The sequence below is a fragment of the Mus caroli genome, chromosome 15 (assembly GCF_900094665.2).
Source record: "Mus caroli chromosome 15, CAROLI_EIJ_v1.1, whole genome shotgun sequence".
NCBI lineage: Eukaryota > Metazoa > Chordata > Mammalia > Rodentia > Muridae > Mus > Mus caroli.
In genome coordinates, this window is record NC_034584.1 from 248,941 (window position 1) to 276,643 (window position 27,703).

General features: G+C 39.8%; 1 protein-coding gene across 4 annotated transcripts in view; it reads right to left on the minus strand.

Annotated features, from left to right (window-relative positions):
- The window catches only part of Ghr (growth hormone receptor), a 253,932-nt gene that overhangs the window by 106,457 nt on the left and 119,772 nt on the right, over positions 1–27,703 (minus strand). The gene's annotated exons all lie outside the window — the stretch shown is intronic.

Consider the following 27,703-nt stretch of genomic DNA (forward strand, 5'->3'; position numbering starts at 1 on the left):
ACCAGAACAACCTCCTAATTGGCCTCCAGACTTTCCATTTCTTCCCTTCTTATTTATCAGGTTAAGCAAGAGTCCTTTTTTTAAATAAGGAACTCCATCTTTTTAAAGCTCTTATCCACCCCCAGATGCCTCTTCAATCAAACAGTAACATAACAAGGCAGACAGCCCTGTTACTACAGTCAGACAGATCTCCTTACTGTGCTTAACAAATCACTCAGTCACTCCACAACTGCACCTGTCTTACAGCCAATCTTTCATGAAGAAACACCCATGTCTCCATCAACCCACTTCCTCTCCTTCTTAATCTCCACTTAAGATCTGTTTCATTAGTGAAACATAATACAGCTAGTCTACTTGACTGGTACCAGGCCAGATACTCCAGCTTCTATATTCCTGTGTACAAAGCAGACCAGAAAGAAAAGATATGAGATTTACAACTACCACAAGAGAAGAACATTCCAAATTCTAAGGAGGATTTTTAACTACATCAAACATTTCTCAAACTGATCTACTTCATCCGTGGAGCATTACAAAGGGAGCAGCGAGCTCCAAATCACTGATAACACTGTGAAGACACACTTTATAGAGCTGCCTTTTTAAAAAGATGAATCAACAGTAACAGTTGTCAAAGCTTGTTAATAAAGAGCTAGACAAAACTAAGTATAGAAGCATCCTATCTTCTATGTTTGTCTGTCTGTACTTTTTCTCTCTCTCATACTCCCTGAGAGCAAAGTGTTTACTTTAGGCCTTGGATTCTAGATGTTAAGAATTGAGTTATATGCAGAGACATCAGGGATACACAGGCCACACGGCACAAGCTATCCTCAGGGCGAGAGGGTTAGAAGGCTTTACCATCAATTTACTAAATGCCAGGACCTATCTACAGATTTCACAAATGTACAAGAGTGGCCACTGCACAGATAGGAATAACTATCTATTCCTCTGTTTTCTTTAAGTCCAATAAAATCTGACTTTGAGTACTGTTAAAAAAAAAGAATTGAGTTATAAATTTTTTATGATAGCAGGTTCATAAAGTCAAGTTATTATTATTGTTATTAATTATTACTATAATCATCTTTTTTTCTCTTTACTTTTTTCCCCTTGAGTGTACTGTGGAGTTTTCAGATGCTTTGTGGCAGGCAATGACAACATCATTCTCACATCTAATGGGATGTCTATTTTCCCATCTTCTGCTGTAATACACAAAACAGCAAACAGTAATAACTAAAGCCAAAGCAAAGCTTTTTTTTTTTTTTAATCTTTGACAGTTTTTAAAGGATAAATAAAGGGGCCTGGAGACAAAAGAAGAGCAACTCCTGGGGACCACTTTGTACACAGATTGGGCAAGAGCTCTGGAAGTCACAGTGTGCTAGTGTTCAAGGTAATTACAGAGGATCCACATTTGGCACCAAGACAAACCTGACTTCTTAGCTTTGGCTTTAAATTTGGCTTTAAATAATACATTGGTAGCGATGCTAATGCTATTTCTAGGTGCGGCTGGATGAAAGAAAAAAAGAAAGAAAGAAGATAGGAAAAGCATAGGAGACAAGTCAAAGAATAACAGGAAAGTGAGGATTATTCAGGTTTAAATTGTGTTTCCCAAACCAAGGACTGCATAAACTAGTATGGGAGCCATATCACCACTGAAAGTGACAGGACTTGGAGGCAAGAATCCTGCCATCTCTATTATCTAATACCTTAGTAAAGAAAAGTGTCACAAGGAGAATTGAGTACTGAGAGAGGCCCATTTACAGAGTTTAATATCTTACAGTCTAGGACTGAAAAAAGTCTAGGTGACAGAACACACTTAGATATGAGATGTTTCATGAGGACAATACTGACAAATGTTGACGAATTTCACAAGGAGCTACTTAGAGGCAGGAAGATGACCCAGTGGGTAAATTGTTTGCTACCTAAGCATGAAGACATAAGTTCAGACCCTAGCACCACCCAAAAGCTGGTATGAAGGCACATGCCTGCAATTCCAGTACTGGGGACCAGATGTGAGTGGGTTCCCAGATGTGAATGGATTCTCAGATGTGAGTGGGTACTGAGGAATCAGTGGACATCCAAGTCTAGCTGAGGTGATGAATTACAGGTTCAGTGAGGGACCCTGTCTAAAAAACAATGTGAAGAACGATAGAAAAAGACCAGTTCCAAAGTCAGCCTCTGGCATCTACGTGTATACATAAGCCCAGGCAAGTCTACACACACATGCACACACACACACACACACACACACACACACACACACACACACAGAGAGAGAGAGAGAGAGAGAGAGAGAGAGAGAGAGAGAGAGAAAGCGAGCATTTAGGTGAGGTGAGTTATACAGGAAAATTCCAGTACTAAGAGTTTTCAAATCAAATAGATTTGTGACTGGAGAGATTCTTCTCATATTCTTATGAAGAATCAGATACAATGTTGGGTGGTGGCTGTGTGAATGGATAGTCTTTTCTATATTACAGCCCCCCCCCACCCCATTCCACGCTCAGCCTATGGGCCTGTTTCCTTTTCATCTTTCAACTTGAAGCTGGCAACAGAGCACTCAATTAGGAAGCTCCTTCACCATTTCAGATCTTTGAGAGTAGCTAATGGCCTATTCAACTCAAAAGGAAGCAGCAATTGGATCAAGTATCTAAAGCCTCCATCTATTTCCAGCCGAGGGAATTCCCTTACAATTGAGAAGTGTATGCAGTGCCTTTGGCCTTACTGCACATTCCTAGCCCAGGATCTGCATTCCAGGGCATTGCCTTCAGAAATATCTACCATCAGCCAGTTGTTTTGTGGCCTTTTAACACAGCTTGGCCTCTACAGGATGATAGCTCTATGACCTTGAGCTTTCTGATCCAGTTAAGAAGCAAAATAGCTATACAAATACTTCATTCTTCTTATGCTGCCCAGTACTCAACACAAAACTTCTTTACAAGTGGTCACTGTAAACACTTTCTAAATCAGCTGACTATACTTGTTTATGAAAAATTAGGGCATTAGTCTTTTTACACAAGCACTTAAAAGACAGCTTCCTTTGGTTTCATACTTTGTATTCTAAAGAGAAACAAAGAAATTAAAATAAAATGAATCCTGAAATTATATCCATTGTTTACATAAAATGTTTTTTAATTGCCTACTCTAAGCAAAATCATTTATTAGATGCTATATATGCATGAAGTATTTACAGCCAGGAGATGAGACCGCAAGGATCTCATAGCTGAAAACTGAAGGTAAATACTGATTATCACAATACATAATTTTCAGAATATCTATTATTTGGTATCCATAATGCTTGCATAATTAATGAGCATTTTAAATCCTTATCATGGATTACTTCAAAACCACAAATTTATGATAAAATCTGGATGATAGAAGCTAGGATTTCCATTGGGCAATGGGTTAATCTTCTATAGAGACTCATGGAAATGGTTTCTTTTTTACTGTGGCTCTTAAGGGACAGCTATCACCCTTTTCTAATTAGATTAAGTAGTTTCTTTTTAACCATGTCACTAGGCTTTCCTGTGTGCATGTGTGGGAGGAGACAGACAGACAGGCAGGCAGACACAGACAGACAGACAGACAGACAGACAGATAGATAGATAGAGATAGAGAATAGCATGAGAAGCAAATGAAGCTAGGGAAGAGGCTCTAGTTTATAGAGAAAATAAATTTTACTATTAGAGATGCATTCATTTGGATGAAGAATGATTTTCTATTAAAATGTGCTCACTCTTGAGAGAACTATCATATTCAGAATTCCCAGGTCATCATACCTCAAAATAAATGAGGTCACTTGATTCTGCTCAGCCAGCAGCTAAGATTGAATAGGTCTTGAAGTAGATGGCATAGGTCAAGGTGCAGAGTTATTTTGGCAAGGGCAGGCCTGGTGAAGAAGCTGCAGAGGAGAGGCCAGACAAGAGATAGTGGGAGGGTACTGAATTGGATGGATGAGCACAGGGCATAGTAATGGGATAAGGAGCTTCAAAGAGCTCTGAAAACCTTTGGTACAGAAAAACAACCTTCTCATGGCTAACTCTGGAGCATATCTAAGATATACTGGAACATTCCTTGCCATGATTTCGAAGCTCCTTTCTTTACCTCCCACTCTTTCTGGTTGCATCTATGTAAACACATTTCTGTTTTAGAAGTCAAACAGTTCAAAATTTAAACATTCCATCCTCTGGTTCTAAAAGAGATATCCATTCTGAAGAATGACAGGACGGAGTCCATGAAAGCTGGATGCCTCACATGGGGTCAAGAGTTCACTTCCTGGACCTAGCTGCTTTAACCAGAGGCGCCTTCCCTATTTCAGGGCACTCTTGATACTGTCAGCAGCTGGTACGGCTCCCACAGACAACCCTTGACAACATCACAGCTGTTTCCTCTCCTGCCAAAGCCACTTAAACTCCCAGAGTTCCCTGCATTCTTTTCTATCAGCTGGAGCAGAGGGTAGAAGGTTGGATTCAAGTGTTTTTCATCACGATTGCAGAAATGCACATTTGCTTAATGTGGAATGCTTTCTCATGGTGCCCCCTTTGAGGAACTCTGAGGTGAGTGGCCAACAGAGCATTCTTGCCTGCTAGCATTTTCCTGGGCAGAACTGAAAAGCAAGTTGCTAGGCTCACATCAGGAAAAGCAACCCCAGTTCTGGAACCCATAGAGCTGGATAAAGAAATCCAATAGGAAAGAAAGAGGAGTGCTCATTTTCCTTTTGCTATGGATGGCCACAGCAGATCTGGTCACACATACCATGATTCTGTGTCTGCAGTTTTGTTAGCAGTCACCCTCTAGAATACCAATAAGTATGAGTCTATATATAGGTATAAGTAATACTGCTTAGTGTCATAATTAACTCTTTTTATGCTGGTCTATGGTTACATTTGTCTCAGCAGAATTCAAATACAAAATTGATGGAATCATCTATTATAATAGAACTCTATTTATCATTCTTTATTTGCAGTCTGGATATGTGATTAAAAAAAAAAAAGCCCAGAAGGTCTATGTTCATTTTTGGAAAGACAATAGCTCTTGAATAGCAAATGATTTCCAGAATCTTAATTTGTATCTCTATCATGCCACTGACATTGTAGCCTTCCCTGTGCCACAAGAAAGCCCACTGAGAGGAAAAAAAATCTAAAATTCATCTCTTGTAGCTGGTTAGAAAATACCAATTTTAAACACTCTTCTCCACAGAAATTCCTCTCCTTGTTTCTAACTTTAATCTTAGGTCTCTAAATGTCTACAGATAGACTGTTCTGGAATAGGTTTTCATTATTTGAAACCCTCAAGCTTACAAGTAAAACTTGTCTGTAGCTTTTACTCTAAGGGCTTGGCATGAGTTCAGAGCAGAATAGTGGATCCACACAGCACTGGCTCAGCTGAAAGCAAGGGTGAAGAGGGCTTTGCCTCTTTTCTCACCTTTCCAGTGTCCACCTCCAGCCTTACTTTAGTGAAGCTAGGCTGATGCCAGCAGGCAAGGGAGCATGTTTCCAAGTAACATTTGTGGTCAGGAGAATCACATCATTAGTGATGTCTAACTTCCCAATTACCTCCTTTTGACTTGGTCCCAGAGCCATGCACAAGTGTTTTCTCATCCACCATCTGGCCTTCTCTGGCTCTGACTCACCATTATCACCCTTCTCCACTTGAACCCAATGGCCTCGTTTGGTGGATCTTGCCAAGTAATGATAGCAAATGAAAGAAATTTGCTTATCTAAGTTAGATCCAGATTGCAAGTTTTAAGGCTTGTTATTTATTCCAAATATAGCCCAAAGATTGGTTTCTACCTTCAGTCTTACAAATGGGTGCTACCTCAGTCTACATATTATACAAATGACATTTTAGATATTCAGTGTGTACTGGATAGACAAAGACCAAGTTAATACTGATGTCTCTCTCCCTCTCTCACACACACCCCATACACATGCTTTATAGGCTATTGTTAAAATAAAATCTGGCTCAACCCATTTTTCAAAGACTTTCTATTTAAAAGGCCTAAGTTATCAGCTGAGATAAATTTAATCTCTTCTCATAAAACCTCTAAATTATATGAAAATAAAACTATTCAAAACAGGGGGAAAAGGCTAACAAGAAAATGTTTTAAAGTAGATTTCTTATGTACTTTATTGTTTTTCTGTATGTGCCTATACAGGTTTATGTGTACCATGTGAGTGCAGGTGCCGTTGAAAGCCAGGCTCTCCTGGAACTGGAGTTACAGGCAGTTGTGAGCCACCCAATGTGGTTGTGGGAACTGAACCCGGGTTCTCTAGAATAGTAAATACTTCTAACTACTGAGTCATCTCCCAACCCCGGAAACAGAAACTATTACAGAAACCTCTTCTTGCTGAAGACAATCACATGAGGCTAAGACAGAATAATAAGCCAAGATAAAATTCTTGTGGAGCACATTTGAAGAGCTAATGGCATGTCCCACTATTCAAGATCTGATGCATTTCATTCCAGATGCTGACAATATCGACAGGCTGATAAATTGATGGTTTCTGCTCACTGTTAGAGGACCAATGGTTAGACATACATCACTGTTCGAACTGACTTAAAAGGTCAGTTCTTAAACTTATGACTTTAACCTAAACTCTGAGAAATGTTTTTTACAATGAATTGTTAGACTGTTCCTGTGTGTCTGGAAAGGAAGCAACAGGTCAATGAGAGCCACATAGCTCCACTGAGAACAACCCTTTACAGGAAATGCCCTTCCTGTCCTTCCACGGATGGGTTAGTGAATAATTGTTTAGAGAAGCACTGACCTGTAATGTCCCTCACTTTCAGTGAAGCAGGTGATGTCATCTCTTAAGATATGCTGTGAATGAAATGCATTATTGTGACCTGAATAATCATGAAGTTAAATATGGTTAAAGGAAAAAAATCTAGAAATTAATTACAGAACACAAGAGACTCTTGGTCATAGCCCTTCAGGGTATGTTGTAAAATTCTTTGAAACTGTTTTTGTATGAAATAATTTTTAAAAGGACATACTATGTTAATTCTGTCGTGAAGGATACAAGTTCACAAATTCCAGTTTATTTTATCAGACCCATGAACATTACGTTTTGAGAAAATCTGAAATCCCAAGTCTCAAAATTCTACTGCAAAAACCACAGGCACTTCTTATAGTCACCTGCCCCTGGCAGACCCACAGCTGACAAATGCACTCACAGAAACATCCCTGGCACCTTCAGGATCTGCTCCAGTCTAATCTCATTCAAGGCATTCTTTTCTTTCTGAAACAAGTGTCAAAGCAAAAAATCAAATCATCACAGTCTTATCAATCCACATTTTCCACTAAGGATCCCAGTCTCCTAGACTCTGTCCCCTCTGCCAAAGACAGGTAGGTGGCTGGCAGGAATAAAAGATGTCTACAAAGTATAGAGGGTTGGTGAGGAGAAGACACAACAGTGAGCAGAGAACAGGGTTCAGGCTTTGGGGCAAGCATCTTATCCTCTTTTGTGTGTGGACCCTTTGTGCCAAGGAAAGGATGTCTGAGACTAAAGTCACATCCTAGTTTCATAAAAACATAATACAAGAAGCACTGGAAAGACATCCCCAAAGTTAAAATTCTCATACAAAAGCAAAAGGAGCAAAAAGGAGTTTGGAGATGACACAGAAGATAAAACGGCCATGTTTGCACAGTTTCCAGGGAAGAAGAAAGAGTTTAGACCACTAAGGTCAAACTACAGCCACTGCCTTGCCTTTCCCTAGCTCTTTGGTCTTGGGAGTTCTGGATTAGAAATCAGATCCCCTCTGGTTTGTCAAGGAATAATCAAAACAGAGTCAAGCCAGAAATATGCAGAAGTGATCTATCATTCTACTTACCTATTATTTATCTATTTATGTCCCTCCCTTCCTTCCTCCCTCCCTCTCACCCCCCCCCACTCTGTCCTTGTATTTAGCTCATTCACTCTCCAGTGGTAGGTGTTTGGTTGAGAAAATGAACCCTTTTCAATTCCCATTTTTTTCTATAGTTTCTCAACGTAGTCTTCAGAAAGTATAATCCTTCAAATGTTTTTTCTTTATACTTTCTTGTTTGCTTGTTCTGAAATATACATTCATATTTTTCAGTCTACTGTAGTTTAAACAAAGGTGATTCTTTGTTTAAAAGACACTCATAAGCTTATAAAAAACTCAATAAGAAAAAAAAAATAAGACAAAGTTACACACCCTCCTTTTGGTGTATAGGACGCTTGTGCTCAGTGTTTAGGAATGACTGATCTCATGTATGTGACAATTCAATATTTTGACCCTTAAAACTACCATGTTATGTATACCATTTCTCTAAAAATCAACCAACCAAACAAGCAAAAACAAAAGCTGCCTCTGCTATGCTCAGTGCCACGTGTTTGGGCTTTTTTTAGCCAAGCATTCTTTACCTTTACTAGCTTTGGCTGGAGACCCAGTCCTCTAGTTCAGATGTCCTCTATGACCTGGCAAGAGGGGACCTTTGAGGTCAGTGGGGCCCTGGGGAGGAATGGTAAAGAGTAGAGAGTCTGGAAAGATATTACAAACGCACTACTTTCTTGAAGGATAACTCTGTTTCCTGTTGCTTTTCATGGGCATTACCTCTGCAAAATGAGGGTACTGTGCCCCTAAACGTATGAAGACAAGTGTTGTTCAAGTGTAACCTCTTGCCTAAAAGGAGGTATGAAATCTCCAGAGTGTTTGTCCTTTCTACCCAAGCCCAGTGGTTCTTTTTTTAATTATAGGGTCAATTTCTCTTTTAATTAAAAAATCTTTACATTTATATTTTGAGAATTTCATATACCATTACTGTAGTCACATAATTTCTGCCTTTCCTTCCTCCAAGTCTCCCCACTTTCTCCCAACTCCTCAAATTCATGGCCTCTTAGTCTTTAATTATTATTGTCACAATCAGACACACATACATATGTAAATAACATGCTGGGTTAATGTATTTTTGTTCATGTATACATGTGTCTAGGGATGACTGCTTGGGGTTGGGCAACCCATTGGGGACTTGTCTGTAGAGAAGACTGATTCTTCTGCTCTCAGCACTTAACAGCTATTAATTATGTAGGGTACATTTCTAACTTTAAAACAAAAAAAAATCACCCATTTAAATATAGTGTTAGAAAAAAGGTGCTTTCTCTTGCCATAAAGCCCATTATCATTGGACATGGATACTTTAGTTGGAAAGTATTATTAACCATCACAAAGCCTGACACATATGTATCCTTTCCTTCTAAATACTTGCATGGACTCTTTGAAAGTTTGAAGGGTGAGCTAGGACACAGGAGTGGGTTGTAAGGGCCAGCATAGTCAGAGAAGTCTAAGGAGGAAAGAGAATGAAACCATGTTCCAAGGTGCCTAAAAACTCTGACTTTTGTTTTCTTCTATATGTGATAACAGCTTATGTTTATACAGGCCTTTTGAATGTTTTTTATATGTCTCAATCCTCTCAATAACCCTTTGTATTAAGTATATAATTATCCCCTTTTATAAATGAGGAAACAGAGGCATAGAGCAATGAAGTCACTTCTGTGAGGTCAGCAGGGTCAGCATGGAATCCAGCCTATGTCCTGACCACTATCAGCTGTACTGCCTGCACACTATACAACCACCTGTGACTCTCATTAGGTTAGCATCACTGATAGTACATTAGAAAATGTCTCTCTCAGACCTATGAGTTTACCTCCACCTTTTATTTTTTCTTTTTAGGTTTCTTCAAATAAATTACACTTTTTGGTATTTATTCAGAATTTCATTTTCAAAACATAAAGATACATGTATTCTTTGCTATTTCCAAACTTCAAAAGGGTTCATAAGCAGGGGAATAGTACATACTATTTAAGTATAATTTAAAAGCAAAGAAACTATGAAAACAGAAACAGACTAAAAACAACATCAGAAAGTAGGTAGCAATTCTTTGTACACCTTATGAAACCTTCAGTGCTTGCTATAGGAAGAGATTGAAAGGATATGAAGCAGGTACCTGATTTATTTATTTATTTTATATATGTGAGTACACTGTTGCTATCTACAGACACACCAGAAGAGGACATCGATCCCATTACAGATGGTTGTGAGCAACCATGTGGTTGCTGGGAATTAAACTCAGGACCTGTGGAAGAATACTCAGTGCTCTTAACCACTGAGCCATCTCTCCAGCCCTGAAACAGGCACCTGAATCTCAGCTGCCAGCCACTAGAACGTTCAAACTCAAATACATGTAAAAATAAGATACAACCCCAGTATTTATATGGACCTATTTATTCAATTACAGGCTTAATTGTGAATCCTTTTAGTTGTGGTGGCATCTTAGCATTGTTGACAGACTGTTTATGAGTTAGAAAAGTAAAGGAGAAAAATTGAGGAGGAGATAGAAGGAATCCTTGAAGCTGAGAGCCAGGAGGCAAGGAAAAGCACCAGTGGGCAGGACAGTGGGAAAGCAGATTCATTAATTCTTGATTTATTAATTCTCCTGGAACCTCAACTGTTGCACGAAACACAGATCATGTGGAGTAGGAAGGGCTTTTGCAGGCTTTGGATGAGTCTGGTCTGTATGTCACATGTGTAAACTAACACAGGTTTAACAGTTGCCCTGGAAACCTGGAAATTTATTTACCTAGCAGATAACAAAGTTTAGAAGTAGCGGGGTGTGGTGGTGCACACCTTTAATCCCAGCACTTGGGAGGCAGAGGAAGGTGGATTTCTGAGTTCATGGCCAGCCTGGTCTACTAAGTGAGTTCCAGGACAGCCAGGGCTTCACAGACAAACCCTGTCTTGAAAACAAACAAACAAACAAACAAACAAGCAAACAAGCAAACAAAACCCAAAGCTTAGAAGTGACGAGAAATCCAACTTCAAGATAGTTTTCTTTCCTTACTTTACCAGCCATGTAGGGAGACAGAGCCGATCCAAATTTCAAAAGAAATCCTTCAGTCTCCATTGAGAAGTGTCATCACAGAGCTATGCTCCTCCCTGTATTATAGTTAAACAGTTGAAGAGATTGGGGCTAGAGAGTCGGCTCAGCAGGTGAGAGCGCTTGTTACACTTGCAGAGGACCTGGGTTCAGTTCCCAGAACCCACACTGTGACTCACAACCATCTGAAACTCCAGTTGCAAATCTGACACCCTCTTCTGACCTCCATCAACACCAGACATGCATGCACTCACATACATGTGAACCGGCAAAAGATTTATAAAATAAAATCAATAAACCTAAAAGATATTAAGAAGAGGTTGAAGATGTTGTGTGAGAGTATGCTACTAAGAATAATGCTGCATAGCTGTTATTCAAGAAAAATTGGCCAATAGAAACCTTACACTAGTGTGTCCCTTAAGGAAACTTACTAAAATAAGCTAACAAAAGAAGAATATGAAAAACCATCACACACTAAAAAGGGTAAGCTTAAAGTTGTTGGTGATCACATGTGATTTGGGGGTAGGAGAAGGGTAGGCATTGATATTGGTGCTCGAGTTAAGGTTCTGCTCTGCTGGTTATCAAATAAATAACTAGTTTTCCCCAAAGCTTGTAGAAGACAGCAGCTGACTCCTGAAATCTAGGATCCACTGCATGAGCTGTGTAGTTTTTACAATCTTTATCTTCCATCCAAAGTTACCTAACCCGACTTAGCTCCTCGGCTAAGCAATTCTGGATCCAGGAGTCTTAAAACGAGGACTGGGGTTTGCAGAGAGACAGGGTAATTGTTAAACATTAGCAACATGAATGCTGAATGGTTTTGCCACAAATACAGTAAGTACCATTAAGTTGGCTCAAACTTCATTTCCCATGAAAGTTATTTTCATATTACTAAGTAGAAGACCAGACAATGAGAACCTTAATGAAATACAGGAGAGCCTTCATCTACCCAGGTTGCATTGCGGTGCCAGCTGTTCCACTTGCTGTGTGATATTCTGTGACTTTTAAAGGCTCTTTAATTTTACTGCTTTTTGGATGAGACAGGACCACCCCAGGATCTCAAAGGACCTAGGATGCCATCACTTCACAATGATAATACCCAATCAATACCCTTTCACCTTGTTACTTGGCGCCTGGAAGGAAAGAAACCCTGCAACTTTTAAATTTTTCCAAAATCCAAATGATGAGGAGGTAGATGAAGAACTATTTTATATTTAGAGAGAGTGGAATTTGGGGTTTATGTTAGAAAAAGAGGAGGATGGTAGAGAGGAGGAAGAGGGAGAATAGAGAGTGTAACCTTGTGGTAGAAGCTTGAAAAGAAGCTCATGGATAGGTGCCAGTCCATTGTGTGCCAATGAAGTCTAAACAGCTTGAGGTGGTCCTGATAATTCCTGGCATAGTTATGGTCAGTGATATCCAGTGCTGGCATGTGGTGACCTGTGTGCACTAGTCAGTTCTTGGTTGGTTACTATTTTGCTACTTGTTAGCACTTCCACTAGAGGGCAGCAGGTGGAAAGGTGAGGATGTCAAAATGGATTAACATTGATTGGTATTTGATGACAGAGGCTGTCAAGGTTGAGTACTGAGGGAGACAACTCATAAATTGAGTGGGAAAGTGAGTCTCATAACGAGTGGGCTTCCATCTCTAAGTGAAGCACTGCATGACTGAAGGATCTCAGCATCAGGAGGAGGATGGAAAAGGCTTTTTATCAACGGAGCCCTTTTGCTTGTGTTTGGAGTTTTTCATGTGTGCACATGCGTACACACAACACATGAACATGCACATATACACACACAAACCAGACACACACACATCAGACACACAGGCACACACAGACATAGACATGTGCATATATAGATGCACACATTCATTCACACTGATACACACAGATGGACACACACAGACACATACAGACACAGAAACACACAGAGACACAAGACAGACAGACAGACACACAAACACACACACACTTGCAGACTACAGAGCATTTCTCTACTTTTTCATTATCTGTAGGTTTGGGGTTTGTGAATTAATAATTTTCAAAATACTACCCCTTATTCTAAGATCAGCCAAGTTGGTCCTATATAGGAACTCTGAGGTCTCTTCCCCAAGTTTAAAAAGACTAACTTCATGAACACACTATATGTTTAAGAAATCTTTAAAATCTTCAAGCTTATCTCTTCTAATCCACTTTTAGAGAAAGGGCAGAGGCAACTGAACATGCTACAGTGGTTTGCAATTTACAATTTTCAGAGTACTATGTCAGTCATGGCCCCTCAACTTTTTAATTCACACCACACACCTGTGGGTAGAAAGATTCTTCACCCTACTGATGGCTGAAGTTCCAGCAAAGTCACACTAGTGAGATCTTAAGTAATGACTTTGAACTTTTTATTGTCTGCCGTTCAGTGCTCACTGCGGACTCAATTCTGCTGTAACCTAGAGTTTAGAACTAATCCTTTTGTCATATAAGGTAGTGGAACTCCAAGAATCATGGCAACATTCAATTTATGTACAAGTCAAGGTTTCACTGGTCAAGGGCCAAAATTTTGCTCCACAGTAGAGCACATGATTTCCTAACACCGTTGTCTGAATCTGAAGCATGCATCTCTACTCTTTCTCTTCATAGTCATTCTGCAGTGAGACAAGTAGCCAGCATCTCTTATTTTGCAGTGTTTCAAGATCTTCAAACAGATTCCACTGACACTTGCTGTCAAAGACTAACCTCCACACAGGTAGAGACTGCGTTTTGGTCCTGCCTGTGCTGATAAGCACATTGAATCTTGGATAACTCATTGACATCTCTGAGTGTGTACTTCCCCTCCAACATAGATGTCTTGTCCGAAAGCTTCCTACCAAAACCGTTGAGATTCAGTCTTATGATTTTAAACTAGATTCTAACATCTAACCCTCAGGGGATTGACATAAAATATTCAAGATCAGCTTCTGTATACAAGCCAATGAAGAGAAAAAGGGCAGTCTTCTGTAGCATTTTACACCTAATCTAAAATACCACCTGATTTAACTTTTTTTTTTTTTGCAGGCTGTTGTCTTTCTCATCTGTCCTTCTACTTCACACCTTTCCAGATTTCACTCAAGAAAGCTCCCTGACAAGGTTTTATTTTATAAGTTTTTTCATTGAATCATTATAATACATACAAATACTATAGAAATTAATGAATGATCAAAAATATTTGTTGAACATATTAATACCTGTATACACACACACACACACACACACATATGAAAAGCATGGTTAATTTCAAGTTAGGGACACTACAGATAATTTACCTTATAACACGAACTTGAGATTCAGAGTCAGCTGCCACATAAAGGCTATCAATCTATGCTTATGCTACACATGGTATAGCAATTTCTTCCACTACAAATGCATTGTGCCTTGGGACCTGTGAGGAATTGTCTTAGGACTGCTAACATACCAAAGTTCATTCAGGTTTAAACCCTTTGTATTAAAGTGGTACACTAGTTGCATATAACCAGTGTTTTATATCACTTATAGTACCCAATATGATATTCCTGCTATTATTTGAGATTTGATAGAATAAATATAAAAAAGTAGTAATTACTAAAAAAAAGTTCTGTGCTGTTAGTATTGATGTGCTGTCTCAAGAGTAGAGTACCAGATTAACATGTGCAAATCCAAGGGTTTGTTTTCCAACACTGGAAAAAAAAAAAAAAAACAAAGAGGATATTTTTCTCCTAGGATTGATTGCCTCCAAGGATGTATTTATGGAGGCGGTGGTGTATAATAATCAAACTGAGATTTTCAAACAATGAGAAAATCTCACAAGAAGCTTGATATGCCAAAAGACCAACCTGGCAGCTGTATGTTTGCCTTATAGTGCTAAAAACTCAGTGTGGTGTCATCATTTCAAAAGCATGTCCCAACTCAGCATGAGAAGCGTTCTCTATGGATAAAACCTTAAAGAGAGCAGATTGATCTTTTTTCTGTTGGCAAAAAGCAAGTCTTACGAGTGATGGAATTTAATCTCACACCAATTATATTAGTTTTAACAGCTGGCTTTGCAGGTATTATTCCCTTCCACGCTCCTTTTAATAAATGCTCACGGATGTCTGTCAGTGAGCTCCTACCAGGCTTTAGATTCTGAGGCTGTCAGGGGACAAGTGACAGGAAGCATTTGTTGGGAGCTCTCATACGTGACTGTCCATTCATGGGGATTTGTTAACTGATGTTTAAGCTGTTGCATTCCACATGAACAAGCATGACTGACAGCCTTTAATGGCGAGTTTCAAAGCAAAGGTGAGTCATAACCGTTAGTGCGGCACAGCCTAAAGCTAGCTACTACTGTTCCGTGTAACCCATGAGTGCCTCTGGGACAGAACCAGGAATCATTGAGCTCCACCGGAGCCTTGGACGAGAAATCCTGTAGCCTTTAATATAAACACGGCCCCACCCAGGACACCAGCTTTTACATGGAATTTCCTGGTTATGGGCTATTTCATGTAGAGCTCAGTGGAATGGAGTCTGGAAATTCTGTGATAGTCATTCAATTTCCTTGTGACTAAGACTGAGGTCCGAGTTAGCAAGCAGGTGTTCATGGTGTTCCTTGTGTTTCTTTTTGGCTCAACAAAACCAAAACACACACACACACACACATGTGTTTTCTCTGTTTAAAGAGCATACTTGGAACTGAGTGTCTCCTTGACCTAGTACAAGTCTATAATGTCCCCAATACTTTTATGGTTAAGAAAATCTGGCTTGATCTTTTTTTTTTTTTAATGTTTTTCTCTTTTTAGTTTTGTCTGATTGCTTCCAATCACTGGAGTAAGTAAAAGAGGAAAAAATGAAGCTGTCTTCAAAAAGACTTCAAATCTAAAGCTGCTCATTCACATTTTGATAGCACTTTAAGAATCACCCTGAGAAATGATAGTGCTTCATGCTGTGTGGATACTGTCACACACACCTTAAATATCATGGGCAATATGCATGGATTTGTGACATTTCATGCAAGAGCATCCTTCAGTCACTATCAGTTGCTAATTCCTGGGTTCAACTTTAATTGTATGAACCAGCTGTGTTGCTATTGTCTCTGCTGCAGCAGAAGCAGCTTCCCCTCTAATCTCTGCACCCCCACCCGGGGGGGCTGGGGGAAACACTCACAACACTTTGCATACTTTAGAAACATACATTTGAGATGGCATACCTCACATGATCTCCTTTTTCAATGTGATCCTTTTAGCTGGAAACCTTTACCCTCTTAAAGGCTAACTTATGGAGTTTTAGCCCCTGGCTGAAAAAAAAATGTAGTTAAATAAAAGAACAAATGAACTATTGAGAAGATAATGGGGGGTACCGTGACTGAGTGTATTAATATTTGCTTTTCTTTTAAAAGCACCCAGACATGTTTCATCTCAATGGGTGTAGCAATCCAGGGACAGTCAGTTCAACATGCACCCAATGTATTTAGACTAGTGGTTTTCAAATAGATTTTTTTTTAATGCCCCACCTGCTTGGAGACATTTAAGCATGTGCGGAGGCACTTTGGGTGTGAGCTGATGAGAAAGCATTACTGGTCTCTAGTGTATAGAAGTCATAATGTCACTAACATGGGATAATACACAGAACATATACTACCCCAGAAAGACTATCTGACCTAACACGTCAACAATGTCCACCAAGAGCAAGAAATCCTCATATAGAATCTTGATCTCTGACTCTATCATAACCATGTGTTTTGTGAGTTCCTGTCTCAAGTACTTTTCTGCCTTTGTATCTATTATAAGAAAATACCTAAGGTGCCATAAAAAACTAGATTTTTAGTGAGCCATCTTTCTCTTACATACAAAAGGCAGCAAAATTATAAGACTATATGTCTAGCTTTCCTAGACAAGACACGTGGGTGTAGGCCCCACTCAGCCACTTCCCGGAAGAGGAGCTCTCCTAGAAAATTTACATATCCGACTTTCTTGATTAAGGATCCTGAGATAACGGGAAAATACTAAGTGCCAAAAGGCTCATAGCTAAAATGTGAACAAATTAGTTCCATCCTTTGCTTTGAAGGCAGCCACACCACAAGTGTGTGGCAGTGGGCATGAGGTGGGAGAATTGGAATCACGCAGAGAAGCCTAAAGCATCACCCAGAGATTCTTTATGTCTGTCACAATGGAACATGTACCTATTGTTCATAAATATTTCCTGAGTAGATTTAGTGGAGTAATGTACTTTTGTAATGATCTTTGTACAACAATCAGTCTCTAGCAGTGCCTAGAGAATAGCATTCCCTACAATGGAGACGTGCTTAGACCAGGAAGGAAAAGCAATGACTGTGCCCACTGATTTTCACCTTTAAAAAGCAAAATTGCTGAATTATTTGTTTGAAAGAAACCTTATGTGGAAACCTACTGTGTAGAATTTAAAAAAGTGTTATACAGAGCTCTGCTTAGGCAAGGATGGGACCTGCTATGGCAGGTCCGTTATGCACACCCACCATTCTCTCCAACCCCGACAGATTCAGCAACTCTTTCTACCTTGGTATGCTTTAGTTGAACTCTATCAGATTTACACCTAAACACCATTCAGGAACTGTGTAAAGTTTTTCAATTAAGTTCCCCCCAAATAAGCTCATGTAGCTATGAGGTATTAGAAACTGTTTTAGGGGAAAAGTTGAAACTGTTTTAGGTTGAAAAGACAGCTGAGTTGACAGGAAAGTACTTGTTGTGTAAGCTAGGGGACTAAGCTCAAACCCCAAGCACTCACAATTACAAAGAGGCCATGAATTTGAAAGAGATTGAGAATGGGTATATGGGATAGTGTGGAGGGAAGAAAAGGACGGGGTGTTGTAATTATATTATAACTCAAAAAATAGAAGAAATAATTTTTTAAAGGTATGCAAGTGCAGACTTGTGGTCCCAGTGCTAGAGAGAAGACAAGCAGACCCCTGGAATTATCTGGCCAACTTAGCCTAGACAGTGATAAACCTTGTCTCAAAAATAGTGAGCAAAGCCAGAGAAAAGGCATTGAACAAGGTTAACCTCTGTCTTATACATGCACTTGTACATAGCCTGTACATGCATACATACATACATACACACACACACACACACACACACACACCTGAACAACAGAGCATGTGAAAGTATTGTCCCTTGGTAGAGTAGGTAGGCTGAAGAGGTGAGTATCTGGCTCAGTCCCCTTGGCAGATATGCTGATAATTCTCTAGTGGTGGTGAAGGAAAACCCCAAAGATACAAACACACTATCAGCATTCCAGGCACAGAAAAAGGTGGTTCTAGTAGCCTGAGGCAGCAGATGAGAATAAAGGTGATAGGTGTTAGGTATGAAAGCCTAGAGCAATCTGTGTGCCCAATAATGGCAAAGGGGTCGACCACAAAGGACAGTCTCCTGTAGAGTGGCTTTGGCTTTTTACATTCTCTGAGCCTCAGTTTTCCCATCTTTTACACAGGAGAGAAATGACGTGTTTAAAGCCTTCAACCAGTAAATGACCACAAAAACGATGTAGAAATAGTACATACACGTCCAGTTACTGGTGACTACTCCTGGCCTTAGGCCAAGGTTCTGCAAGCCCTATGGCCTAAGTAAGCATGCAGACTAAACAGAGACATACAATTTAAATTTATACTAGTATAAAACCAATACCAGCAGTTCAGTTGCACAGGAAGTTTTGGTAACCAAGGGTAATGACTATAGACCTAGACAACCACACTTAGAAACATTCAGAAGATGTAATGCTGGCCTAGCCAACAAAGAAAGTCTGGTCTTATGATACACAAGTTTGTCTATCTGTCCAGGGCCATCTGAGCATGGCACCTTGGGTACATTGCTTTAGTCTACCCCAGTGTTCTCAATCTGTGGTTTGTGCCCCCTTTGGTGGGTCTTATGACCCACCTAAGGCCATGGGGACCACCTAAGGCCATTGGAAAACACAGATATTTTCATTAGTATTTATAACAGTAGCAAAATTACAGTTATAAGGTAGCAACAAAAATAATTTTATGGCTGGTGGAGGGGGCAGGTCACCACAACATGAGGAATTGTATTTAATGGCTGAAGCATTAGGAAGATTGAGAACCACTTATTAAGCATAGACTCTACCCTTAACAAGCTGGTCAGACCAAACTGCCTGACGCAGGATGAAAGCGATTGTCTTTCACTTGCTTCCCTAGGCTCCTGTTCTCTCTGCAGCACATACTTTTATCACAACTACTGCTAAGAAAAACATGTCCCCTATCCCCAAATCAAAGGAGCAGTGGGTCAATGAAGGATGGAGGAGAAACGATGCCAAAGGTCAGAGGGATGAAAGTGGTCCTTTTCCAGATTAACCAGCTCCTCTCTAAGTGCTTCATGTATGCTAAGTACATCTTCTTCCAGTGGATTATGTTCCTCAGTCAATGATTGTTCCTATTCATTTTCTTATTTTGTTTGGGGGAAGCAAAGCTTCACCATTCTCTGGCATGGTGCAACACTAATTCTCTTCCCACTAAACTCAAGATATTAATAAGGTTTACACAAAGTACATTCCTATCTGAAAGTCAAATGTCAGACATTATTTCCATTTCCCTACATGTGCAAGGCTAAAATTTAAAGGGGGCACACAATATAATTTTCACATTTAGACCTTAAGAAACTAAGGATTTTTCTAATATCATATTTACTTTCCACAATGAGGAGAGCTTCACACATCTTACTAGGGGAGCTGTTATTTAGGGAGTGGGTTCAAAAACAGATTCAGGTATTTATAGGATCTGCAGTCAGAGTCTTTCATAATCTCAAAAGTTCAATGTACAGAAGGGCAGTGAGAACTTTGATTTGGGATCTACAAATCTTTTATGTTTCTGTGCCTGTCAATATTTGAGTAGACTTATCAGGTAGGTGTGGCACAGATAGAGATTGTGTCAGGGTGATAGTGTTGGGGGGCCAGTTCATTCCATGTACAATGTTGGCCAGTGGCTGGCATACTGGGAGGGGACAGTGTTCAGTGACCTGAATGTAGGAAGGCATTATGCTCAGAGGCATTAATATCTGGAACAAAATTATGGTTCTGGCGTCATTGGGCCCATATAAAGCTATAAATAATATCATTCCAGCCTCAGAGAAAAGTCCTGCATGCCAGCTTCTACCACCAAACAGTTCATTTTAGATCCTTCCCAGAGTAAGGGAATCCAAGTTTAACCTGTACCCTGCTTAGACTTGGCCATTCAAAATAGCAGGGACAGTTGTGGGACTGGACTGGAGAAATCCCAGGTCAAGATTTTGATGCTGATTCATTCATTCACCTAACAAATAAGTAAAGATATTTGTCAGAATGCCAGAGGATGAGACACAAGGATAAGAAGACTATTCTTCCTATCTGAGAGCCTAGTGACTTCCACATCAATAATTCTTTATTACATAAGTTATGTAACACCATTCTGGCAGTTCTTTGAAGCTATTTACTTTGAGTTCAATCCAAACTTGTTACACAGCTTGAAGCATATATGTCATTGCAGCTTCATTTAGAAAATGGACCCAAACCTTATGCCAGACCCCATATACACATCTTCCCACCTTAATTCTTGTTAAAAGATTAGGTAGAAATATTCTGAAACACTTCGGTATTGATTGAACCATGAACTGCTCTCGTCCGTGCAACTATGTCATGTAAGTATAATGGAAATACTACTAAGGATACGGCTTAAGAACTAGAAACAGAGACTTCAGGCAAAAGTATCTGATGAGACTCTGTTGATTCATTTTGAGTCATGTTGGGGAATTAGGGACTGGAGGAAACTTACAGCTGAGGTTGATGAAGTTCCCCAGGCCTAGGGACCTCTTGGTCTGTCTAATGGTCTCCATACAGGACACCAAGGAATACTCTCTCTGGGTGATCAACTGTGCAATCAGAAGTCAAGTAGCATTCATCCCTAGCATCGAGGAAGTGCTGCTCCAGGCTAGAAGATGACAGTGAGCTAGTGAGCATGTGAGCTAGTATTGCTGGCAAAGATAAACTGGGATCCTGAGGCCTGCTGCTCTGAAAAGAAATCAGTGCTCTTCTCCTCAGTATTGGGGAATGCTAGTAAGCACTCGACTACCAGTTAGGGGCTCAGTAGTAAAGATAAGTAGTCACATGGACCCAAAGCCAAGCCATGAAGGCACTTCGATCGATGAATCTGATAGACCTATAGCTCTTCATCACATGGAGTTTAAAGTTAAAGTTTTAACTAGAACCAGCTCTGGGAACACAACCACATTAACTTCAATAGAGGATGGGGAAGGAGAGGAAGAAAGGGGAAGAAGAGGAGGAGGAGGTGTTGTTGTTGTTGTTGTTGGTGGTGGTGGTGGTGGTAGTGAGGGAGGAGGAGGGGGAAGAGGAGGAGGAGGGAGAGGAGGAGGAGGATCAGGAAAAAATTAAAACCACCAACCATAGGTCAGAAGACTCTAAGATAGTTCTCCTAGTGCTCTGTGATTGAGGGACCCTGGCTGAATTAGTCTAAACTAGCATGGGCTTCTGCATAGTTGAGACGAGATTGGCCTCTGGCCAGAGGCAGATAGCCAGGTGTGCTCATGAACATCCACTTTTTGCAGATATCCCACACCAATTAACTTATATCAGTCTCTTCCCTGTCAATCCCCCAAAGAAGTCTCAGTTTGGGTTACTGAATCAAGGTGCTATGGGGACACTTGGTAAATCAGGACAGGTTCTTGTCCTGGACAAACCTGGGATCCAGGGCAGCTAAGTAGATAGATGATCTGTCATGGGCACTTGGATTATTCGTGGGTCATCCTAAGCCTTCTACTTACAAATTAGCTGAGACACTACTTAATCACCCACACTGCTAAGGTCTTCACTGGGTTGACTCAGCTGCTGTGTAAACCTAGCCACCTTCTAGGATTCTGCCCAGCACAAAGCGTTGTGCATCTTAGCACATCCTACTTGCTTTTTGTTGCAGTATATGAGAGAAGCACATATCCTGGAATAATAAAATATTTAAGAGTTTGTTAAAGGTCTTGAGATACAGTAATGAATGTCTAAAGATTTTAATGGAGAGTTCAGTCCATTGTCCACATGGTAGACTTGCTGGTATATGGTCATCTATACCATGTGACAGTCAAAAGCATAGGTGACTAGAGGGCCATAGAAGTTGGGCTAGGCATAGATAAGAGGAGTTAGAAAAAGGATGCCAAACACAGCATTAAAAACATGATGCTCTATCCCCAGGCTCGATGTTCCTATGTAAAGTGGTACTACCCTTCAGCTCCTACCACTATACTGTCAGAAGGATGACCTGTGTTCCATGACGCCACTATAGTAAAAGTGAGTCGATGCTTTTTTTTTTGATAACATTTAATTAAATGTGTGGAAACTTAGAACTGGATGAATAAGAATATACTGATAGTCTCAAAGTTAAAAGTCTGTTAATTGAACCACAAATATTGCACTTAGGATATCCTTAATATTTCTCTGACCATGATCTATCTATCTATCTATCTATCTATCTATCTATCTATCTATCTATCTATCTATCTATCTATCTATCTATCTGGTTTATCCTTAATATTTCTCTGATATTTATTTATTTATTATTTTAAAATCCTGTCACCCTTAGACTGTCTCTCTTTGACCTATTTTAATCTGGATCCTCTTCACTCACCCTTTCAAATTACTTTTATTATGACTATTATTTCCAAGGAGAGATTCTAACAGTATTATTATCTAGCCTAAACCTCTGTAATAACTAAGGGTACTCACACCTGAAATATCTTTACATCTCTGCTTCACCTTCTATACATTATGGGCTCCTTAATGTCATGAACATAAATTTTAATTTCCTCTTGGAACCCAAAAAGTATTTTAAAAAATATCAAAAGTCAATTTTGTGTCATTGTTTACAAATGACTCTTCTTATATCTCTCATTGGCTCTATCTAGAGTCACCTGGCCTGCTCCAACATGCTGAAGTCCAATGTCAAAGTATGTTTGTGATATGAGGAGGTCAAGGTGACACAGGACTGTTGATGTACATGGACATGAGCCACGACATTAGACAGATTATGAAACTTTTCTTGCTTTGTACGGTCAAAAAAGCTGACGTTGAAAGGTCTATGGCTTCCCCACTCACTTCAGGGAGAAGTTAAAGCTTTAAATTACTCGTTTTGACATTGTTTAAAGGGATACCCTTTAATGTTTATCGGCTTCAACTGTGACTCTAATACTTCTTTGATCTATATCCAGGATTTCTTGGCAACTCCTAATGACCATGTGTAGCTTCAACTGTAGTGGTGTAGAGTTTGTTTAAAAAGTAAAATCCCCCTACTGTGCAATTATTTCCTGTTGAACAGGAAGATCAGCAGAATCTTCCAACTAAACATCATGTTGTTCTGCATGATTATAAAGACTGTTCAATAATATAAAGTGAGCAATACTTGCTGAATTCTGGTTCCTTTAGAACATGGCATATCATTCTAGTAAAGGTTCTTTTCCCTTAAATGGTATAGAAAGATACAATATGTTTTGAAGAAGCTTTCTCCAGAGTTGGGAGAGGCAAATTATAAGCTTTGCCTATAGGTATTATTAATAGGTTATTATATATGTATATATAAATAAACTTTATATATAAATATCATACCTAAACAGTATATATGCTCTCTTTAAATACTAAAAATGTATAAATAATGTTCCATGCTGTGTTTAGCACTTTTGTTTTGACTGGCTTGCTTACAGCTCTGAGAAATATTATTATTTGATGGATTTGGCACATACTTTTTCTTCCTTTCCATAAATTGCCAGTTTTTCGAGGCCAGACAAGTCCTGTCTTTGCCTGTGGATCCTTTTGCCATCTGTAGACGGTATAATTTGACTGAAATCAACTTCCTTAAGTCTGTTTCCAAGAGAAACAAACAAAGTGCTCATGTGCAGTGAGCTCTGCCAAACGACACCTTTCTTGTCTGTAAAGGAAATGCTCAGTAGATATTTGTTGATTTTTAAATGCATAGAATAGAACTACTCCTTGCATGCCCATTCACTGAACATTGCATCACTTGGTAATTGAAAGAACAGTTTTCTATGTTCAGTTCTACTCCTATGTAGTGTGACGTGGGCCATCCCCACAGTTCATGTACCGAGCCTGATCCTCTCACTATACTTACCTAATGTCAAGATAACTTATTGAAGATATTTCTTGTATTCCTCATGGCTCCTAGATTTAAGTTTTAAAAATAGGAAGCACTGAAGACATGTCCACACAGTGACCTTGGTGAATTGATGATTCCATGTTCACTCTGTGTTACTCTGTTCAGAGTGTCTTGATGATTTGCCTTCATCATGAGAGCCAGACATTAAAGAGTCAGGCCCTCCATCACTTCCAGATGCTCTTCCTGTCCTATCCAGACTGATCTCTGTACATCATGGATTGGTTTGCTTCTTCCTGAGGCTGCTGAGGCCCAAAGAGAAGTTGAGTTGCTGACTGCATGCTATATAAAGATAGATGGCATACTTTATAGTGCACCAGACCTTTGTGGTCATTTTTCAGCAAGCAATATTCTACATACAGCCAGTGTATAAATCGAGCTGGTAAAGCCTTCTAAAGATGAAACAATGTTGCCCCTTCTTAAGGATAGAATAAGGAATTCTCCATGAGTTTATATAACTTGCACTGAGGAGGAATATGGAGCCTCATATTAAGGATGAATGATACCAAAAACAAAAACAAAAACAAAAAAACAAAACCTGCTATTACATTGTAAACAATACAATGATAGTACTGTTCAATGTTTGGTTCCCATTATATTTCCCACAATTAATTAAAAAAAATCCTCTCAGACCCAATACATTTGCAGTTGTGTATTTGCCCAAACAAGTAGAGCCCCCCTTAAGTAGTCAAGAGGCAGCTTTCCCTTTCCATACAGTCCTGTCATCTCCAATCTACCTCGGGGGCAGATTTTTACAGGTGATTACCTTATGACAAACCACTTAGTACTGCTACATATTGTGCCAATCAAACCAAACCAAAGAACAAATTAAAACAAAACAAAACAAACAAAAAAACTACGTTGTCTAGGAGCTGAAGGGGTTTGCAGCCCCATAAGGAGGAACAACAATATGAACTAACCAGTACCCCCAGAGCTCCCAGGGACTAAACCACCAACCAAGGAGTACACATGGATCCAGCCAAATATGTAACAGAGGATGGCCTAGTCGGTCATCAATGGGAGGAGAGGCCCTTGGTCCTGTGAAGACTCTATGCCCCAGTGTAGGGGAATGCCTGGGCCAGGAAGCAGGAGTGGGTGGGTTGGTGAGCAAGGGGAGGGGGAGGGGATGGGGGTTTTCAGAGGCGAAACCAGGAAAAAGGATTTGAAATGTAAATAAAGAAAATATATAATAAAATAAACTACATTGTCTTTAATTCTCTACCTATATAATTTTTAGTCTGCCTTATACTGAAAGAGGAAAATTGAAAATAAAATAGGTTGATCCAGACTTGGCAAAAAAGAAAAGAAACACATGACCCATGAATGTTATCTGAGACCCACAATGTGTCATGTGCTAAGTCTGGCTGTAGCTATTAGTTATGTGGCACACACACACACACACACAGAAGAGAATGCGGAACATGCTTGCCTACAACCTCGTAAGCAAACAGCATACCCTATTTTCCTTTTTTTAAAAATTTTTTTTTTTATTTTTATTTTTCGAGGCAGGGTTTCTCTGTATAGCTCTGGCTGTCTTGGAACTCACTCTGGAGACCAGGCTGGCCTCAAACTCAGAAATCCACCTGCCTCTGCCTCCCAAGTGCTGGGATTAAAGGTGTGCGCCACCATTGATTTACCTATTTTTAATCTTTAGGCTATTTTCAGAAAGTTTTCTGAAATACTCAAATATTTAAATTTGCCTAGTTTAACAAAAAAAAAAAAAAAAAAAGAAAGAAAGAAAGAGGGCAATGTTTTCTCTGCTAAATTCTTCCCTATCCATAGGACTGATGAAATACATGATTTGTATTTACTATAACATGTTTCATTTTCATATGCTTCTTTCCTTAAGCCAACAGTCACAAACACAAATTATTAAAACGGAAATTAAGAAGCTGTTTTGGAACTGGCTGTTGAAACCACCACTGTGTAAGGGACTCTATGTCTGTATTCATTGCAGCTGTCAACATAACAGCATAGACATGGACCAGCCCAGACTTAAGCTTGAAGCTCCTGCCATTTGCCACAGTGTGAGTGGCTCTAAAGCAAAAGTGGCCATCAGTCTAAGAGAAAGAGGTCAGATCTGGAAAGAACATGGTTGCATCAATGTGTAATTTTACAAATAAAATGTCAAATTGTAGAGACAACAGTGGTTACCCCATTTGGGGTAGGAGAAGGACTTGGCAGACAGTCATCCATAGGGCACAAAGCAGCAAATATGCTGTATTGAGTCTAGTGAATTAATGAACACCAAGAGGGCTGTAGTTGAGGGCAGATTATTATATTCAGGATTTCTGTTATAGAAGTAGATCAAGGCTTCTCTTGCCACAGAGAGAAAATGAGTAATCATGTGCATACATGCACTTCCATGCACACACACACATAAGCACACACATGGCTTATAACATTATATATACTTTTTTGTCACCATTCTTCTCATGAAGTTGAAGGCTGGGCAAATGTTTAAGCTGTTGAAAAGATCTTGGAAATTCTCTAGGTTTGAAAACCATTTGAACAGAAGTGGATGCTCTCACCATTATCCATTAGAGCACAAGGTCTCCAATGAAGGAGCTAGAGAAAGTACCCAAGGAGCTGAAGGGGTTAACAGCACCGTAGGAGGAACAACAATATGAACTAACCAGTACCCTCAGAGCTCCCAGGGATTGAACAACCAACCAAAGAAAACACATGGTGAGACTTATGGCTCTAGCTGCATATGTAGAGGATGGCCTAGTCAGCCATCAATGGGAGGAGAGGCCCTTGGTCCTGTGAAGTTTCTATGCCCCAGTACAGGGGAATGCCTGTGCCAGGAAGGGGGAGTGGGTGGGTTGTTGGGGGGGATAGAGGATTTTCAGAGGGGAAACAAAGAAAGGGGATAACATTTGAAATGTAAATAAAGAAAATATCTAATAAAAAAAAGAAAAGAAAAGAAAACTATTTGAGCTCTAATCTGTTAGCCTGGGATGCATTTCTCTACTTCTTTAATAATTCTTCGGCTGTGCTTTTCACTTCACTGGCTTTTAAATTCCTCACGCCTTGCCCCGTGGACTGAAAGTCACCTTAGTGAAGAAAGGAGAGATTAAACCACCATGACTCTGGAATGGCAGAGGAGCTGAGCTGTAATTCTCTGGCTGAGAACCAGGCTCTAAAAAGCAGCCATGGGAAAAGCGGCTGAGGTGGAGCCCGTGACTCTCTCTCTCTCCACGTCTGACTTGCATAATATTGACATTATAACACCAGAGAGACCCAAAAATGTTACAAACAATTATGATTTCTTTTCTATAAATATTTTTGGGATTGCTTTAAGAAATCAAATAGTGCATTCTATTCGTTCCCCTTTCCAAGTTGCTCCTAACACAGTCAGCAGCTCACTACTGGGCATTTATTTTTTGTCACAAGGTCAGCGGGACATCTTAAGGTGTTAAGTCGCCTGTTAAATTGTGTTTTCTAACATGAGTTGGGTGTTGAGTAAGGGAGTCGGCTTCACTTAAAGCAGCAACAGAATCCAGAGGCACAGCATGGCAAAAATGTATTGTTTCTATTCTATCCTCTAGTGAAACCAGGCAAAGAAAACTGCCTCGTGCTCAAGACAGTCTTCAAAAACGTCCGCCAGCCCTTTGTGAGGACACTTTTCTTTCTAGACAGACACCC